Genomic DNA, 12,969 nt, shown 5'->3' with positions numbered 1-12,969 from the left:
TAAACTGTTCTTATCTTAACCCGTGGGAGCTGCATTCTTTTGATTCTCCTCCCCGTCCCTCCAGAAGCGGAGGAAAGAAAGGTGGGGGGGGGAGTGGACTTCGTGGTTCTGATTTACGGCCTGGGCTTAAACCACGACAGTTCTTTTTGGCGCCCAACGTGGGGCATGAAGGGTTGAGATAACAACAGATCTGACCAAGGCACAATGCTGATTTATTGGCTATCAAAGTTGTTTCTCTTGATGCCACAGTTTCAGTATGCTGTAGCTTTCTTAGAGCCGGTATTTGCTGTCTTAGTGTTTATCAAGTGTGGGCCTTGGACTAGGGTTCTTGTTTCATTGTATTTTATGGTAATGGCTTGTAACGCGGGCGGGCTCCGGCAGCAAGGTGGGATGGACGTGGCCGTGGACTTGTACCTGGCCGTCCCGCTGCTCTTCACTGTCCTGGCCCTTGTCCTCGCGTCCGTCTTTGTGAGGCTGTGGGGAGCTGAGGGGGAGTGGCCCCCGGAGCCGGCGGCGGCCGAAGCGGCCCGGGAGAGGGGCCCCGGGGACCAAGCGGTGGCGGGAGCGGGGCCGGAGGCTGGGAAGGAGGCGGCTGCCAAGGAGGGGAAGAAGGCGGCGGAGGAGCCGAGCCCCACAGCCGAGCCGAGCCCCGCGGCAGCCGAGAGCATTCCCCAGCAGCCGTCTGCCGAGCCCCGCGAGCCTGAGCCGCAGGAGGATGCAGGAGACCACGCAGCATTTCCCAGCAAGGCAGAGGAGGAAGATCTGGACTCGGAAAAAGGGAAGCTGGTGGTGAGAGAGCCTTCAAGCACAGCAGCTGCACCAGCCCCAGTGACAAGTACAGCAGCATCATTTGAGAGCTCTGAAGGTTTTGAATGGCCTTTGGGTACCCTTGGGACCTGCCTGATGATTGTGATGAGGATCACCATGTTGGCACACACACAGAGTGTGTTTTACCCACAACCATTTTGTCTGATCCCAAGAGTTAAGCAGAGTCAGGTTTGGGTCTTGTCTGGGTTTAGACAATACAGGGGGACTGAGAGGTTTTCCCCAAGGCTGGACAGTCATGAGTGTTATGGTGTGTGGGACAGTATGGGCGAGTATCTAATCCCCTGGGCCCCTCCAGTGCTTTGGAAGCATCGGAGATGGAAGGCAGCTGTGTGGAGTCCCCGACGACAAGTTGCAGAGACTGCTGCAGGGGAGGGTGAATTATTTTGAGCCTGATGGGCCCATGACACTTCAGGCCATCAGGGCAGAGATGCAACATAGAGATGGACTCATGATCGAGGGGTGGACTTTGAAATGGGCCTCTCCTGCCGTGAAAGACTGTTACAAGAGATGGAGCCCACCATCATGGACCGAATGGACTCAGCAGCTTTAAAGGGATTGGTCCGTGCACTAAGATAAGAGTGCACTGAGATGAAAGTGATGGTATATTGAAAATGTGGGATCTGAGCATGATGTGAATGGTATGGAACAAGGGGTGGATACTGTCCTGGGTTCAGCAGTAGCAGTCAGTTTTTCTCCTTCTTAGTAGCTGTTGCAGCACTGTGTTTTTGACTTTCGGCCTGGGAAAAAAAGCTGATAACACCGATGTTTAGACTGACCAAGGACTTTGTGAGTCTCATGCTCTGCCAGGGAGGAGGAGAAGCCGGGAGGAAGCAGGGACAGGACACCTGACCCAAACTAGCCAAAGAGGTATTCCATACCAAAGCACGTCATGCCCAGGATGTAGAACTGAGAGTTCCCAGAAGGGCTGGATCACTGCGGGGTGGGGGTGAGGTACCGGTTGGTGAGTGGTTGTATTCTCTTTCTTGTTATTTCCTTTATCATTATTATCTTGATGGTAGCAGTAGTGATTTGTGTTATACCTTAGTTATTAAACTGTTCTTATCTCAACCCGTGGGAGCTGCATTCTTTTGATTCTCCTCCCCGTCCCTCCAGAAGCGGAGGGAAGAAAGGTGGGGGGGGAAGTGGACTTCGTGGTTCTGATTTACGGCCTGGGCTTAAACCATGACAACCCAAAAGGGTACTGGTGGGCTTTTGGTATTGCTGCTTTGGAGACTGAGGAAAATGAGCAGCTGTCCACCTTGCCTTGTCTCTCAGAGGATCCTTCTGTTGTGGGGTTGCTGAAGGTCGAAGAACAACAAGTACCAATCGCGACCACAACAGTGCACCGGCGGCAGTATTGCACCAACCCAGACTCCCTGATTCCCATCCATAAGCTGATCCATAGTCTGGAGAGTCAGGGAGTGATCAGCAGGACCCGCTCACCCTTTAATAGCCCCATATGGCCAGTGCGAAAATCTAACGGCGAGTGGAGACTAACAGTAGACTATCATGGCCTGAATGAAGTCACACCACCACTGAGTGCTGCCGTACTGGACATGCTAGACCTTCAGTATGAACTGGAGTCAAAGGCAGCCAAGTGGTATGCCACGATTGATATTGCCAATGCATTCTTCCCAATTTGTTTGGCAGCAGAATGCAGGACACAGTTTGCTTTTACTTGGAGGGGTGTCCAGTACACTTGGAACCGACTGCCCCAGGGGTGGAAACACAGCCCTACCATCTGCCATGGACTGATCCAGAATGCACTGGAACAGGCGCAAGCTCCAGAAAACCTGCAATACATTGATGACATTATTGTGTGGGGTGATACAGCGGAAGAAGTCTTTGAGAAAGGGAGGGAAATAATCCAAATCCTGCTGAAAGCTGGTTTTGCCATAAAACGGAGTAAGGTCAAGGGACCTGCACAGGAGATTCAGTTTTTGGGAATAAAATGGCAAGATGGACGTCGCCAGATCCCTACAGATGTGATCAACAAGATAACAGCAATGTCTCCACCAACTAATAAGAAAGAAACACAAGCTTTCTTGGGTGCTGTGGGGTTCTGGAGAATGCACATCCCAAATTACAGTTCGATTGTAAACCCTCTCTATAATGTGACCCAGAAGAAGAATGATTTTAAATGAGGCCCTGAGCAACAACAAGCCTTTGAGCAAATTAAACGTGAGATAGTTCATGCAGTAGCCCTTGGACGAGTCCAGACTGGGCCAGATGTAAAAAGTGTACTGTACACCGCAGCTGGGGAGAACGGTCCTACCTGGAGCCTCTGGCAGAAAGCTCCAGGGGAGACTCGAGGTCGACCCGTCGGCTTTTGGAGTCGGGGATACAAAGGATCTGAGGCCAGCTATACCCCAACTGAGAAAGAGACACTGGCAGCCTATGAAGGGGCTCGAACTGCTTCGGAGGTGATTGGCACTGAAGCACAGCTCCTCCTGGCATCCCGATTGCCCATGCTGGGCTGGATGTTCAAAGGCAGGGTCTCCTCTACACATCATGCAACCGATGTGACATGGAGTAAATGGGCTGCACTAGTTACACAACGAGCTCGAATAGGAAATCCCAGTCGTCCAGGCATTCTAGAAGTCATCATGGACTGGCCAGAGGGCAAAGAGTTTGGAATGTTACCAGAGGAGGAGGTGATGCGTGCTGAAGAGGCCCCACCATATAATAAACTATCAGAAAGTGAAAAGCAGTATGCCTTGTTTACTGATGGGTCCTGCCGTATTGTGGGAAAGCATCGGAGATGGAAGGCAGCTGTATGGAGTCCTCAACGACAAGTTGCAGAAACTGCTGAAGGAGAGGGTGAATCGAGTCAGTTTGCCGAGGTGAAAGCCATCCAGCTGGCCTTGGACATTGCTGAACGAGAAAAGTGGCCAGTGCTTTATCTCTATACTGACTCATGGATGGTGGCAAATGCCCTGTGGGGGTGGTTGCAGCAATGGAAGCAGAGCAACTGGCAACGCAGAGGTAAACCCATCTGAGCTGCTGCACTGTGGCAAGATATCGCTGCCTGGGTGCAGAACCTGGTGGTGAAGGTACGCCATGTAGATGCCCATGTACCCAAGAGTTGGGCCACTGAGGAACACCAGACCAACCAACAAGTGGATAAAGCTGCTAAGATTGAAGTGGCTCAGATGGACTTAGATTGGCAACATAAAGGTGAATTATTTTTGGCCCGGTGGGCCCATGATATTTCAGGTCATCAGGGCAGAGATGCAACATATAGATGGGCCCGTGATCGAGGGGTGGACTTAACAATGGACACTATTGCCCAGGTTATTCATGAGTGTGAAACATGTGCTGCAATTAAACAAGCCAAACGGTTAAAGCCTCTTTGGTATGGAGGACGATGGCTGAAGTACAAATATGGGGAGGCCTGGCAGATTGATTACATCACACTCCCGCCAAGGCAAGCGCCATGTGCTTACCATGGTGGAAGCAACCACCGGATGGCTGGAAACATACGCTGTGCCCCACGCCACTGCCCGGAACGCTATCCTGGGCCTTGAGAACCAGATTTTGTGGCGACATGGCACCCCAGAAAGAATTGAATCAGACAATGGGACTCATTTCCGGAATAACCTTATAGACACTTGGGCCAAAGAGCATGGCATTGAGTGGGTATATCACATCCCCTACCATGCACCAGCCTCTGGGAAAATTGAACGGTACAATGGGCTGTTAAAAACTACACTGAGAGCAATGGGTGGGGGAACTTTCAAGAATTGGGATACACACTTACCAAAGGCCCCCTGGTTGGTCAACACCAGAGGATCTGCCAAGAGGGCTGGCCCAGCCCAGTCAGAACTTTTACATATTGTAGAGGGGGACAAAGTTCCTGTGGTGCACATGAAGAATTTGCTGGGGAAGACAGTCTGGGTTATTCCTGCTTCAGGTAAAGGCAAACCCACTCGTGGGATTGCTTTTGCTCAGGGACCCGGATATACTTGGTGGGTAATGCGGGAAGATGGGGAAGTCCAATGCGTACCTCAAGGGGATTTGATTTTAGGGGAAAACAGACAATGAACTCAATTGTATGCTGTTGACTGCTATAGCCCATCAACTAGAAGTCTGCAGGGCACCAGCGACTGGCCCTGACTTCCCTCCGACCATCATCCCAGCAGAGAATGGACTTTGATAGAACGGGACGAGTTCTACAGTAAAGGAACAATCAGCATCAGCAGGCAACGATCCAACACTGCACACAGCTTCTCCTGCCCTGAAAGACTGTTACAAGGGATGGAGCCCACCATCATGGACCGAATGGACTCAGTAGCTTTATAGGAATTGGTCCGTGCACTAAGCTAACAGTGCACCGAGATGAGAGTGAGGGTATATGGAAAATGTGGGATCTGAGCATGACGTGAATGGTATGGAACAAGGGGTGGATACTGTCCTGGGTTCAGCAGTAGCAGTCAGTTTTTTTCCTTCTTAGTAGCTGTTGCAGCACTGTGTTTTTGACTTTCGGCCTGGGAACAGAGCTGATAACACCAATGTTTAGACTGACCAAGGACTTTGTGAGTCTCATGCTCTGCCAGGGAGGAGGAGGGGCCGGGAGGAAGCGGGGACAGGACACCTGACCCAAACTAGCCAAAGAGGTATTCCATACCACAGCACGTCATGCCCAGGATGTAACTGGGAGCTACCCGGAAGGGCACGTCCTCTTTTCGGTCGGGCTCTCTTTTCCGGCAGGTGGTATCGTATTCTCTTCCCTTGTTATTTCTCTTATCGTTATTGTTATTGGTGTTAGCAGTAGTGATTTGTGTTATACCTTAGTTACTGGACTGTTTTTATCTCAACCCGTGGGAGTTACATTCTTTCGATTCTCCTCCCCATCCCTCTGGGGAGGTGGGGGGGAAGTAGACTGCGTGGTTCTAATTTACAGTCAGGGCTTAAACCACAACAGGGGGGCTAGTCTTACAAGGCTGTTTTTAACGTGAAAACTGTCAAGGATATTCTGCCTGTGGCAAGGTCATGCAATGGCATTGAATTCCTTTTCTGTGATAAGGGAAGACATTATTGAGCATTAGAACAAGCGGATGAAGGGTAAGAAGACAGCTTGACAGACACTTTCAGGCATATATATATTTCATGCCTGCAAAGATTTGCAATAGCTGGATGATACAACTAGAGAGTATCCATACAGAAACTAAACCACTTACAGTCAACAGTGGCCAAGTCCCCAGTGTCAAAATATAAGGCAAGAATTCTTGGATACTTGCATGTATTTTAGATTTAGAAATTGTTTAAAACACTGTAAGATTGAACCTGGCTTATGAAACAACAAAAAGCCTTACAAAATGGAGTAAAATGAAGGAAGGAGAAGTTTAGGAAATACACATATTAGGGAAATGTAGAGAAAAATGTGGTTATGAGTCAAGCAGTTTCCTTTCTGGAATACATTGAAGGAGGGTCAGTATGTTACATATAGGATGGTCACAGGTCATGATATAACACAAGGAATGAGCTTGACTTAGAAAACATTCAGGCTTGTTAAGCATTATTTGATTCTAAAATTACTCTTACACTGGATTTGTAAAAGTGAACTAAGAATATTTCTCTTGCTTTACAGAGGCTTGTCTTGTAGTATCAGCAACCTCTTCAACACTGAAGAAGAATTCTGACAAGTATCCTTTATCTCTACAGGATGCACAAGGACGGTAGATTTGAGGAAGGGAAGGAGGGATGTCATGAGTTTTTTCATGCCTCTGTTGTCATGATCATATTGTAAGGCTACTGACTATGAGATTACTAGGTGAACTTTCATTATTACTTTCTTCTTTAAAGGCAGACTAAGAATTTGGCCACCATTTGTTCCTGTTCTGTCAGCTGTGACATTTGAAGGCACTGATACAAACATGAAACTGCTTTTGTCAGACATTCTTGCAGTTGTATTTGTGGAGTTGTAGATTACTTCTAAGCTGGAGTACAGCAGAGGCATTGCTCCTCATTCTAACTACTGATAGTCTGAATTGGGTTAGTCTGAATGCTGCAGGGCTACATGGGCTATTGAGTAAACTAAAATACTGCTAAATCTGATTGGGAAGGTTAGAATAAATGGGTTATGTATTTTTGGCTTCTAGACTTCAAGGCCTCAATACAAGCAATGAACTTGTAGTAAAGTCTCTTTACATTACTATGTAGCCTGTGACATCTCATTGTGCATCTGGGTTACCTTTATCTCACTAAATTGAAATTTGTTTAGGAATAAGGAAACACAGACAAAAGCAAAGTTGGTAGAATATTTGTGTCAGGATTCATAAAGTGGTCTAATTACAGCGATGCTATTTCAGATAAAATCTCAAAACTTAAGCACTTTGAGCAGCCTGCAGAATGCATGAATGGAGAGGTAACTGCCTGAGATTTCGATCAAACCAGCCAGTCTTCATAAAGTAGAAGAAAAAAGCTAAGTAGGTTTTCTAATAATGGTCAATCGAAAATGCTGAAAATACAGCTGGATCTGTCTTCTCCAAGGTTCAGACATTTTTTAAAGTCAGGATTAACTCCATGGCCTTTCCTCACCAAGCAAGCAAACAAAATTCCAAAACCAAGGTAGGAAATAATTCTTTTGAGTTTATTGCAATGTTTGGCTAATCTACCTCGTAGAGGACTGGGTTTCTAGAATCTGTCTGTACATTTCAAAATATGTTCTTTGTAGTTTGGTGGACTTTATCGTCCAAGAAATTGTTTAGACATTCAGTTACGCTTCTGCTCAGCCTCTCTCCCAATGAATTCTGAATACTTTCATGTGTAATGGAAAGGATTGAAATTGTTTGGTTTTTTTTTTTTTTTTTTTCCCATTCCAGAAACAGCTTACCACTTTGTTGCTAAGGCGTGTAAGTGGAGTTTAGAATTTGATCTTCCTTGTGAAAGTAATTGGGTCTGACTCTCCCAAAACATAACTTATTCTACAAAGCACAAGACTATGGAGGAAGGGACATGGTTCAGGCTGCTTTCAGAGAAAATGACACTTTCTGTCACATTTTGGGAATTTCTTTTTTTTGTAAAGCCGCAGCTTAGTTAGATATCTGTCATGATTCTGATTCTAAATCTTTTGTCAGCATCATAATTGCTGTTATTTTTATGACTATCAGAGAAAATATTATCCACTAGTTTGTCCTCTGCATTTTTATTTTTTTTGGGCTATCTCCATTTTGGGGATTTTATGCCTTGTGGCAACCCTAATGCTCTTTAAGGTAAACACAGATAAAGTAAATTGTTTTGTTATCATTCCTTAATGTTGATCCAATAATAATGAGATGCTGAATCCAGAAAAATGTTTGCTTTCATAGTATTGAATACAAATGGTTACGTCATCTTTGTTACTACTGAGCCTGCTGCAAATGTTGCCCAAAGGCTGGAGCTGGTCCTCTGAATCTAGTGCTTAAAGATTGTGGGCTTTTCTTAAAGTATATTGTACAACATTAAGAAAGTATTTTGATCTTTTGTTAGCTTGCTTTTTAAGACTGATAGGCATAAAATTGCTGGACGTAGAAAATATTATGTATTTGGATAGTTAATTTATCGTGACTAATTAACAGTCTTCAGAATAAAGGGGAGCTAAATGTCACACACACTCCATAATAAGAAGAAAGTGACGAAGTGTGTTACCACAGTCAAGCTGTTTCTTGCACTTACTTCAAGAAGTATAAGTTGGATTAAATTCCTTTTGTTACAAGGCAGCATTTTAATATTGTTTCTCAGACAATGAAAAGGTTAGGTAAGACAGAGGTTGCCTCATTGACAGATTTCAATAGGAGCCAGGTCTGATCCTGTGATCAGTAAGGTAACTACAACAATAATGGCTAAGAAAAGTCGGATTACTTTCAAAGGCTGAGAGATCTACCTTTTCTATGTTTGTTTTGAGTCTTGAAGTTCCCTCGTTAACTTGAGTTTTAAAAGTCATTTGTTATTCTACTACTAAAATTTCGCTTATCTGTCTCTCTCTAATAAAAACAATCAGAGAAATGTGCCACATAGCTTCAAAAACATTGCTGCAGTTTCCCCATATAAAGTAATTTTATTTTTCTAAATGTTGATCTGTGGTCTCTTGTAATACAAGATTAGAAATATGTAGGGGAGTGGGAACTCTTTTTTTTATAATTGTATCTCTAGCAAAGCGTGTTTACCTCCAATGCAGGCTTCTAATCACTATCATACTTTAATCAATCTTTGAATACTTACAATATTGGCATGTTCAAGACTGGAATGGGTTTATTGTGTAAATATGCTGATTTCTTCTCAGAAATCTGTGAATTAAAAAGCAATAGATCAGATTCCAAACAGGCAGGTGCTAAGAGTAATCTGCCATCAAGATTGCTCAGATTTGTCATTTAGTATCTGCAAATGCCTTAATCCATGTTAATATATTCTGAACTCTAAAAAGAATGTGAGTTTTAACTCAATGTAATTGAGTACCTTCAGGTGGATTACACTGATCTAGTGAGTGGAGCATTGGTGCTGTTTACTAGTTCTTATTAGACTGTAGCAGGAAAAAAAAAAAAGAAAAAAAAAAAAGACACTTCATAAGCTAAAAAAACCCTTAACAATTTATCGAACTTTGAGAACATAGTTAAATTTTTCAATTATTTTGAATCCCATTACTTGGGCTTTCCACAAGAAATATAGTAATTAAAACCCCATATTATTCTATCTTCAATATATAACAATTGCACCATGAAAACTTCAAAATTTTGAATGAACTTATCATGGAAAGTATGATGCTATTATTAGTAATTATAGGTCTTTAATATGCGTTGGAGTAGGTTCAGCACAGTTAGTAGTTGTGTGGTAGTCAAAAACAAGAATTTATACTTCCCTGGTAAATTTTTTCTCCTTTCTACTGCTCATGTAACCATATAAATATACTCTGTCTGAAGCTAAGAAGCAGTTAACTGTTTTAGTAGCTGAGCCTTTCCATGGTTATTTATCACAACAACTGTCCTCAAAAGCACTGGATCCAGCAGGTAGCACACCTGAATTGCTTGTAGGCATTGATATGGTTCATTGCTAACGTTTTCAACAGTGCCAAAGAAAAATACAGGGATTTTGTTAAATATTTATACTTGTTCTGCAACATTCATATACAAGAGCTAAAAATGCAAATTACCTGCAACTAATACTTTTAAATGAAAACTTAAAGCTAGAAATCATGCCTACAATACTTCAGATAAGTGCTGTGCAATTTATTCTAGGTTTGTATGTTTCTCTCTGTATTTGCTTTTTTTTCTTCTTCCTTTCTTTCTTTTTTTTTTATTTTTTTTTAAACTTTGGAACATAATAAATTAAATCCCTAAGTGGTCTATAGGGCATACAATTTATTTACTGGGTATTATGCAGCATTGCCACTATTAATTACCATCCAGGGTAAATCTGACTAATGCTATTTGTTCTCTGACTCAAGTTCTACTTAACACTTGTTTTCTTAAAGGTTTAAAATATTAGGTCCTATAATAGTTCAGATTGAAGAAGGTAACTTTCATGGTTGAACTACCTTTTGAAACCATTGAAACCATATGTTTAGGTTTTTTTAGAGCCCAGTACATGATTAGGATTTGCAGCAACTCTGCAGAAATATGTAATCTGCTAGCATTTAGTTGCATTATGAACAGCAGATAGAAATGATGAATGCTGACAACATGTTCTTGCAGTTACCCTGAATTTATATAAAAATTTATTTCCAAATTTGTTACATGTAAAAGTGGTAAAAGGAAGGAACTGGAATTTAACTTTATAGGTTTAGATTAAGAATATTTGACTCTCTCTCTTCATCTGTCTTCTAAAAGAAAGTCACCTCCTTGATGCCAATATATTGCTTTTCTTGCTTTGAAAAGATATTTCAGACCAACAGCTGCACATGTTAAGAAGGTAAAATATTCCACACAGTAGCAGCTGACTAGACCCAGGAAATATTATACTCTGCTGAGAGATGTCGTGGTTTAAATCCAGCCATACAGCTCGTTCTATTCACTCGCCCCTTTCTTCCCGCCACTCCCGGAGAGATGGGGAGGAGAATCAAAAGAATGTAACTCCTACGGGTTGAGATAAGAACAGTTTAATAACTAAGGTATGACACAGATCACTACTGCTACCATCAACAATAATAATGATAAAGGAAATAACAAGGGAAGAGAATACAACACCTCACAACTCGTTGAAGAATGGATGATTGGAGGAAGAACAAAAAGCTAGTTCTCATTGCCACACAGTCTTGAGAAGTTTGCAGAGATATTGATTTACTGGGACAGTAGTAGGCTTGAGCAGATCAGAACTATTGGCAGCATGAAAGAATGACTGGAAAGAGCGATCAGGAACAGGAAGTGGAACAGACTTGTGGAACAAGATTGTAATACTGTATGAGTTTGTTATCATAGTCTTCCTAAGAGAATGTCTGTACCCAGAGCAATAAATTGGACACAAGAACATTGAAGGACATTGAAGGAAAAATGGGGTTGGATTTACTGCTGTTAATTCCACCCAGCAGGTGTCATCTCACTTTAGTTATATACAGTTACCCAGAAAATAGAGTTGTTGGTTTTTTTCTTTAGGCCTCAGTTCAGCAAACACTTGAGCATATCATTGACTTCAAACGAATTCCAGTTACATGCACTGGGACTTAGATATGCAATTCATGTTAAGGATATAGTTTAGTGTTTCTAGAATAGACATGGAATTCAGTTTTGACAAGTTCTTTTCATTTTGGTTCAGTGCATTCAAGGCAAAATATTTCTGTTCCATTTTATGTTCCCAGCTCCCTTTTAATATTATTACTTCTTTTCTTTGTTATTTCAGAGCTGCCAACCACCCCAAACCATTCAGGAACATCCATATTGAAATAAAAAAGACTAACAATTTTTTCAGGGAATGGAGGATTCTGTGAATCTTTTATGTCTGTGTGTCTGCAGAAAGCAACTTCTCTATTTTTCAGTATTCTATTTGGTTTCACCATAAATTACCATCCACAGTAAATCTGATTAATGTTATTTGTTCTTGGACTCAAGTTCTACTTAACACTTTTTTTCTTAAAAGAGAGATAATTTTCAGGCAAAAAGGGTATACTAGTTTTCCAGGAATGCTATTAAAATTAATACTTGAATAATATCCATAATAGAATTATTTTAGTTGTCCTTAAGAATTTTATAAACATGTTAATATTGTCTGAAAATAATCTCCTGAAAATATCAATAAATAAATTATAAAAAGACAAAATTATATAAGGCTTGCATTAGAAACTATGCAAATAATGTAGAAATTCTAAAATCTAGAGACTTCTCAAAATTGTGATTGGTTTATTATGCTTTTCCTAGACCGACATAAAAAGCTTGGTCCTTCATAAACTCTAGTCTTTAACCCAGAATACATATGATCTACTTCCTGTCATCTGGTAGGTCAGACGCCACAGAATCAGTATCTGAAATTGCATATAAACCACACATATGCAAAAATATTGGAAGTGACTGGAGTTATAAGTTGGTATCCCTCAAAGATGGATTGTTGCAGTGTGCTTCCCAATTATAATTTTCTTCAAATCCAAGTATAATTTGGTTTTTTGCTAAGATATTAATTGAAAGGTAAAAAGCAGATCCAGCTACATAATTACCTAAAATAAATAGATATATTTGAGGATTTTTAATGTGGATTTGTTTTTCTGGCTCAAGTGACAAATCATTTGCCAGGTTTTTCTAAGAAATCATCAGAAAAACAATTCGCACTGCCATTCTGGCACAGCATAAAATCAATGAATGTTTCAGCAACAGGAAGAGGTGAATTATGTACACAGAAGTTAAACCTTAGTTTGCTGGATTAGAAATTATTTGATCTTAGAGCAAATAAATATTAACCAGCAACTAGCAGAAGAAGTCTCTCATTTTAGAAATAAAAAAATCAGGTTTTCATGCAAGCATTTGGTCTTATTAATGGGACACCATCACAAATGCAGTAGCTATTCATGTTTTAAAACTGCATTTAAAACTTTTGATGAGGAAAATTTATTAAAATTATAAAGTAACTTATAAGTTATAACATTTAATTAAGTTTTGGTAGACATTATGAATGGGTGGAAGTCTTACATGTGACCAAACAAAGAATTGTCGTTAACTGTAATGACCAAGATCCAGGACGAAT

The sequence above is a fragment of the Psittacula echo genome (genome assembly GCF_963264785.1).
Source record: "Psittacula echo genome assembly, chromosome: 1".
Lineage (NCBI taxonomy): Eukaryota > Metazoa > Chordata > Aves > Psittaciformes > Psittacidae > Psittacula > Psittacula echo.
The sequence above is the reverse complement of the archived record's forward strand: the minus strand, read 5'-3'. Positions refer to the sequence as shown.